The 8377-nt window shown below is 34.6% G+C and overlaps 1 pseudogene; it reads right to left on the reverse strand.

The window, feature by feature from the left end:
- Nucleotides 1–3385: 3385 nt before the first annotated feature.
- Nucleotides 3386–4338, reverse strand: LOC127540333 (olfactory receptor 5B2-like; annotated as a pseudogene).
- Between the last annotated feature and the right edge of the window lie 4039 nt (nucleotides 4339–8377).

The following is an 8377-nucleotide window of genomic DNA, read 5'->3' on the forward strand; positions in this document are numbered from 1 at the left end:
GAGAGAGAGGGGGAGGGAGGGAAAGGGGAAAGAAGAGGGGGAGGGGGAGAGAAAGAGAGAGAATCTTTTTTCAATCTTATAATCAGTTCTCCACCACTATTGTCTCTGAAAAGGAAATAGATAGTCCATTTCTTCTACTCATTATATATATGACTTCCTAGAACAAATCATTATTCCCTCTCAAAGTGTTACCTTTCCCTAAAATTAAACTTACACAACACTCTTAGACTTCTGAAATACTTTTCATATCCCCTCATTAAATCTTAATAAAAGCTACATAAGATAAATGCTATTATCATTCTCATTTTACAAATGAGGAAACTGAGGCTGAGAGGCATAAAGTGACTGAGCTGGGATCACATATATGATTTAATGTCACTTAATTAATAGTCACTTAATGACTATTGTGGCATTTAAACTCAGGTTGCCTGGAGTTCAAATCCAGATGTCTATTTTCTACATGATTGAACTAGTTATTGAATCATAAACTCTCTATAATTAGATACTGTCTTGCTTTTGTATTTGTTTTCCTGCTGTTAAGCATAGTGCTTGACATTTAAGAAATAATTATGTCTTTTTTATTCATCTTCTCTGAGGGCTAGGAAATCAAAGACCAAAATTCACACATTGAGGTTATAAATGGTAAGCATTAAAAAATAAATTGGGCTCACTAAATTAATGTAGAATGATAGTAATATTGTTAGATATACCTAAATCTCTATCATTTCATGTTATATTTCATATTTATTGAGGAACTGATGGAGTGCTAAATTTGTTCATGTTTTGTGATGCACTTTCATGATGGCATGTGAAGATTTAGATAGACAAAGATTTAGATATGTACCAGTAGGTACATATTTGCAATGTCCCAATAGGGTCCCAGATATCTAGATGTGATGATACTATGGGAGCACCAGGTCAGCCATCAAAGATCCAGGGGGAATTCATGAATTCACGAGAGAGCAGAGTTAGAGAATCACAGAATCTTAGAGTAAGAGGGCTTTCAAAAGTCATCAAAACTAATCCAAAAAGAGAACATTCTCTATAATACATTTAATAATTTATGTCACATTTGTAGACCTACACTAAGGGAGAATTCTTCAAGGTAGATTGCCAATTTTAAATAGGTCATCTGTTAAGAAAACTTTCTTCCATTGAGCTAAAATTTATCGCTGAATATTACATCCATTGATTCTTGTTCTATCTTATGGCTAAGCAGAATATGTTGAATCATTCTTTCAAAAGGTACATCTTCAACTAATCCTACCATGTTTACATTTTTATTCTCTAAAATAAATATGCTCAGTTCTTTAACTGTTCCTCATATGGACTAGTGTCCAATAAAGCTGCTTTGTGCATGCTCCAGGTATCAATACCTTCCTCAAATGTGACTTCTAGGACTGAATAAAATATTCACATATACTCTGAGAAGGGCAAAGGAAAGCAACAGCATCATCTCTGCTACCTGAGACTAAAAAATTTCTCAATGTGCTGAGGTGTGATATTAATATTTTTGCTTCCAAGTCTTCCTATTGATTAGTATTAGGAGAATAGACCACTAATACCCACTAAAATTTTTCAGATTAACCATGCCTTCTTTATGCTGAACTAGTGATAGTTGATTTGAGTCCAAAATAATTCAAATCCCAAAGGGAGAAGGTGTGAAGTCAGAGTAGGGGAAGAAATGCCAAATATTTATCAAATAATACTTCTGGACCATGGACCGTGTTTATTCTTTGAAAATGACATAAGTTTTTCAATCTCTTGATAACTCATTATTGTCACAAAATATCTGTGATAAAGGAAATGAGGCAGAAAGATCTGAGAATAATCAATTTATTAACAAGGCTAATAATTGTCAATTAAAGATACCCAAGGATTTTCATAGCCAAGGACACACCTGACCATCAGAGTAATTCTTTTATATACTTGGTTACTAGGAGGTATCAAAAGCCATCCAGTGATACAAATTGATATGTGATTAATTACACAAAAATAAAAGTAGACTTTGCTTGGTTGACTCAGAATTCAGATTTCCATAACCCATGATGAAAGAGAAAACATAGAATTGACTAACATCCCCTGGAAAATCTCACAGTAGGCAAACATCTTGGGACCAGCGTAACTCATCTTCCCACATGGTCAGCAAACACTCAGAGAAATGAATCTTTGTTATTTGACTTTGGCCCAAAGCAATAGGAATGTTAAACTCTTACAAATTTTGCCAATAAGGTCTATACAATTGTGATTACACTTTATACACACACACACACACACACACACACACACACACACACACACACACGCACACACACACACATATATAATTTCCTGACCCAGGATGAGATATAATTCTCAATCAATAATTAATAAACATTACAAAATAAAATGGTACACCAATTTTCAATATCATATCACCTTCTGAATAGAGGTCTCCAGCTCATATAAAATAATTTAAGCTACCAAATACAGGGCAGTTTTTATTTCATCCCACAGGAAAATCAAAATATGCTTTTCAAAATTAGAATAACCTCTATTCAGTTACAGAAACACATGAAAGATCTAAAGATCCTATTAGATAGAATGAAGTTGCTATTGAGGTAGGTATCAGGATACCACAGTGACAATTCAGAGAAAGGCATCTATTCCATAGGATCATTCAAAGTTCTTTCCAGGTTCTTAGGCCAATTTGTGGTTTATATTCCTACCTTAAGGTAGCCATGCTGCAGGGATATGCTAAAGGCAGCTCCAAATGGGCCATAAAGAAATTGATGCATTTTGAATGTGAATATTTAGACCATAGAAATCAGTAAAGGCTACTAATCGGGACTTTATTGTTTTGTTGGTGGTCGAGAATTAAGAAAGTGATGGAGAAATTAAAAATGATATTAAAATTTAAAGTCTTTCATACATAATTTTCCCCAAAAAGCTGATTCTTATGCATTTAACAGCATACTTCTGGTTTACAGATTGCTGAAAAAGAAATTGCCATAATATTAAAGCTACACTTTCTAAGTAACTCAATGCAGTGCAGAAATGATCCAAATAAACTTTGCTTTCTAGCAGGATAATAGTTTGATTTGCTATACAGCACTTGTATGTGTACATATACATAATTTTCCCACACAACAATCTCATAAGACATGAAATACAATTAAGCAGCTTTCAGTGTGAGAAAACTGACTGAGATATTACGTGATTTTCCAAAGGTAACAAACTATGAAGATCTCTGAGACAGAACTTAAATTCAGGTTTCTCATTTTGTCTTTTCTACTATATAATGTTATTTCTGAAAAAGTTTGGATTCCGGTTCTGTGTGTATAAAAAATAGCTTTAATTAGGGGTTACAGCACAGAAAGAGGAAGAAACAGATTGGATTTTTTCTCTAAGAAAAATGATTCTTTTGAAGTCTTTGTCCCCTCACAGCTTTCTTAAAAGCATTCTTGACATCTTTATTCCTAAGACTATAGACTATAGGGTTCAACATGGGGATGACCATGGTGTAGAACACTGATGCAATTTTATCTGAGTCCATTGAGTGGTTTGAACTAGGCTGAAAGTACATGAAAATGATAGTCCCATAAAATATAGACACTGCTACGAGATGGGAAGCACAAGTCGAGAAGGCTTTCTGGCGGCCTTCGGCAGAATGGATCTTCAAGATAGTGATAAAGATTATCAAATAAGAAATAAAGATGACAAGAAATGGGAAAAACATAGTGAATGACCCTAAGATATATATTAGTGACTCAATGGTGTGAGTATCAGAGCAAGAGAGAGCTAGGAGAGGGGGAACATCACAGAAAAAGTGATGGACTATGTTTGAACTACAAAAAGTAAGGCTAAATACGTTTCCTGTCAGTATAGAGGAGGCCAAAAAGCTACAGATGTGGACACCACTGGCCAGAGATGCACAAACTGTTGAAGTCATGGTAGTAGTGTAATGTAAGGGCTTACACACAGCTGCATGGCGATCATAGGACATGGAAGCCAAGAGGAAACTTTCAGCTGTAGCAAAGGCCCCAAAGAAGAACCATTGTGCAGCACATCCATAATAGGAGATGACCTTGTCCCTGTGAGGAGCCCAGCCATCACTTTGGGAGTAATAGCTGAGGAATACCCAAAGTCTACCAGAGAGAGGTTACTGAGGAAAAAGTACATGGGAGTGTGGAGCTGGGAATCCCAGGAGATCAGAGCTACTATCCCCAGGTTTCCTACTAGTGTGATGAGATAAATAAGGGTGAACATAGTGAAGAGAGGAACCTGAAGGTCTGGATTATCTGTTAATCCTATGAGGATGAATTCATTCACTTCAGATATATTCTCCATGCATGCCATTTGAATATGTTGTCATTCACCTGCAACAAAAGAGTAATCATCAGAAAAACTAATTCTTTCATGATGAATGACTTTTATATATATAAAAAAATGATTACACTAGTTCTCCAAAATTCTATGATCCAATTACTCAGAGAGTCTTTCATGTATTAATGTTCACTATTTTTCAGTCTATTAAAAATGTCTGAAGCATCAAAGTGACATTTCCAACTTCAAGAAAGGAAAGCACCTTATTCTCTAATAACAATCAGCAGAAGAAGGAGGATTATTGTTGGTCTCGTTGGAGAACAAGATCTTTTTTTTTTCTATAAGTAGGTTTCATTCTGATGAAGAAGAGGGAAAAGGAGAAAAAAGACCAAATTAGCATGATTTAAGATGGAGAGAAGGAAAGGGAGGATCAAAGAAAGCTGGGCAAAATTTCATTGAGACTTAGCTTTGTCCTGCAATTGCTGAAGCAGTAAGGTCTATGGAATGGACTGAGGAACAGTTGCTAATGACTACCAATTGCCTAATTGTGGGAGTTGTCTGTCAAAGCAACTGTGCATCATGTAATAATAAAGTGACTTCTGAATTAGTTTCCATCCCATATCTTATATGTTTTTCAATCATCATCACTGCCACTGTGGATGCAGAAGATAGCCACAACCAGGGACATTTTGTCTTTTCAATTCATTATATGGTTTTCTGGGTCCCCCAAAGATATCACTAATCATTGGCTTAGCTTCCTTCAAGTTTAGTTAAAATCCCACCTACACAAAATCTGTGCTGATCTACATCAATTCCAGTGTCTTCCTTCTTTTAATTAGCTGCAGTTTATTCTGGATATTTCTTGTTTTTTACAATTATTTGCACGTTGTCTAAAAACTGTGAATATATTTTGCCTTTCTTTGTATTTTGTATTTGTATTTGTATGTATATTGCATGTATTCAGCGTAGTGTGGGCCACATAGTACATACTTAATAAATATTTACTGGCTCATTTACTTAAGTGGTTATCCTTCCTTTAGAACCAAAACTAAGGTTGCCTTTAGGCAGCAGACAAGAGGTAGTCTATCCCCCTGAATTCACAATAAGCCTTTATAGCTTGAAAGGATAGACCCATAGTTAATTTCAATAACTTAGTTTCATCTCTACCATTAGGAGGCATGAGAAGAAAATTTTCATAACAAGTATAAATAAATTTCCATTTTCTCAAGATATATTTTGAAAAATCACAACAAACAGAATCAGGGAATCTCAAGTTAATATTGTTCCTTGAGGTCACCTACCTCAGCTCACATCTGACCAGGAGTAACTTCCACAAAAGTCTGCCAGAAGACAAGTAAATGTGAAAAAGTGGAGCTGGAAAAAATGTAGGAAAAATGTAAGAAGAGATATCCAGTTCTTATAGTTTATTGGGATCCCCAAAGAATTAGATATAAGAAGCAAGATAAAATTAGAGTCTAACAACTGGAAACAAATTTCACTAACAAGATAACATGAGAGAAGGAAGTCATAACTGGAATGTGGTTCTGGAAAAGTTTCTCCCTTATTTGAATGAAATGAGATATTTAATAATAAACTGTTTTTTTCCCCTTTGGTAAACAGACTATATAAGCATATAAGGAAACCAGAGTGGAGAAATGTGGTGGAAAACTTTTATACCAACATTACCATAGAAGTACAGTTAAAAATATCATTTATGTCAAAAGAGGGAATGGATCAAAAAGTTGACATGATGGAATGATCTATTAATTAGGGGGCCCTTCAATTATTTGGGCATTTGACAGAATGTTTTTGAGATTTTAAAGATACAGGGAAAAATTGACAGACTGACTTTGATATGAAAAAGAATCTAAAGCAAAAAAAACCAAACAGGTAACTGAGGATGAATACAAAAGCAATCCTTTCTTATAGTAACATTCAGAAAAGTGCTGAGGCTTAGCATGGCAGAAGCCCAGGAACTTAAAGACTAGAAAAGGTGTTTTTTTTGGTATGTTTGTTTAAATTGACCATTTAGGGAAATGAAGAATAATCAAATGAGGAATTGGGCTGATTCTTAATGTAGATGAGGTAAGTACAATGAAAGACAAGCAAAGCAGAACTGCTTGATTTGTATTGTTTATATTTTTTCTCTGATAAGAGGAATAACCTTAATTGATATTATTTAATTGTTTTCATTAGCAATACACATTTGCTCATAAACTGAGATTGCTGCTTCAGTTACTGAAGGATGATGAGCTTCAAAACCTGCAAGTAAAATAATATCTGGTGTTATAGATGTTTCTATGCGTGATATCATTTGAGTCCCAAGACAACTCTATGAGAGAAGAACCATAAGTGAAATTATACACACTTTATGGATAAAATAAAGAAGGTCAAGTTACTTACCCATGGACAAACAATGAGTTAGTATCTGAGACAGAGGTTTTTATGCAGGTTTTTCTACCTCTAGGAAGTAATGTTTCCACCATACAATGTTACTACATGCAGTCTTGGATTGGAAATATTAGGACCCAGATAGCTTGGTTATGAAAAAAGGTAGGCAGGAGTCAAAAGAGGATAATTAACCAAGAATTATATATTCAAGATCTGACCTTGAAGTCCCAAGCCTAGGAAACATATATCCTATTGGAGAAACTCCCCACTAATCACTGGTATAAGGAGTTCAAAGGTTCTTTGTGGCAGGGTGGTGATTCCTGGCCATTGTTCTGCCATGGATGGCAATGATTAGCAATGCCATCCCTTACTTTTTTATTTCCTGAGACTGAGCTGAAAAGAGGGTAGATGAATAAGCAAATGACTCAGGATATTTGGTACCCACAAACTAGTTCTATTAACTCTATAGTAGAATATTTTAACATCAATAACTGGAATCTGAAAAAAAAGACAGGGACTTTATAAAGCTCTGAAAGCCCTGTGACTCTTGGGAGATGGTGCTCTCTTGGAGATCCTGACAATTCTGCTGCCAACTTTTGAACAAAACAAGCCATTAAGTTCTGCCCTGACCATGGGGAAAGAACCATTTTCTCATGAGTACTTTATTAATCTTAATTTCTTGTTAGCAAAGTACAGTAGAAAGGGACCCGGAAAAGACAACTGACAAAAGTTGGATTCTAGTCTTTCTTCTACCATTTCCTACAAAGTACTAATATGGCATCAGGTAACATTGGTCAAGTCACTGAACATCTCCAAGTCTCAATGTATTCATTTTTCAAATGGGCATAATAATCTGATCTAAATACAAGCAGAAGATTTTAGTGGAGATCAAATGTGATATTGTACATAAGAGAGAGATGGAGTAGTAAAAAGATTTCTACAAAATGGGATAATGAAAGATCTTTGAACTTGGTGTTAGAAAAATCCAAGATGGAATTATAGGTCATTGTGAATTTTTAGGCAAGTCATTTATACTGATTTTCTTATTTATAAAGCACAAATAACTATATTTGTGTGTTTTAACAGCTATTGTCGAGATAGAAATTTATACATTATAAATGATCTTATCATGAATATTAAGAACCCTCTTTTTAAAAAAAATCTACTTAGAGCTTTCAAATAACCAATTTTCTCAAACCACATCTAATCCTGTCCCACGCTGCATCACAGTTGGTTTCTCTTTTGTTGCAGATGAATGACATCACTCCCAAATGACCACAATCTTTTGGGGTTTCCTTCCAAACTTTAACATAATCAGAACACAATGTAATTGGAAAATATTTAATGAAATAACTATAAATATAATAAAACATTATGTTATTATGTAGTTATCTAAAGCAATATATCAAGGGAATCAATTTTTATTTGATCTTGACACAATTGATCCACCCTATTGGCAAGAATAGCCTGGTAACTAAAGATAACTAAACAAAACTAAAACAAAAATACTGACGTGTTGAAAAATAGTTCTTTCTCATTTCATGGAAATAAATGAATCTTGGCTATACTACTTTCTGGTTGTATTCCCATGAAAAAGCCCCTTCCTCTCTCTGAGGTTATGTCTTCATCTGTGAAATGGGAACAATGATGTCTGGTTATTATCTGCCTAATAGTTTAGAGT

Source organism: Antechinus flavipes, chromosome 6 (genome assembly GCF_016432865.1).
Source record: "Antechinus flavipes isolate AdamAnt ecotype Samford, QLD, Australia chromosome 6, AdamAnt_v2, whole genome shotgun sequence".
NCBI classification, from domain to species: domain Eukaryota; kingdom Metazoa; phylum Chordata; class Mammalia; order Dasyuromorphia; family Dasyuridae; genus Antechinus; species Antechinus flavipes.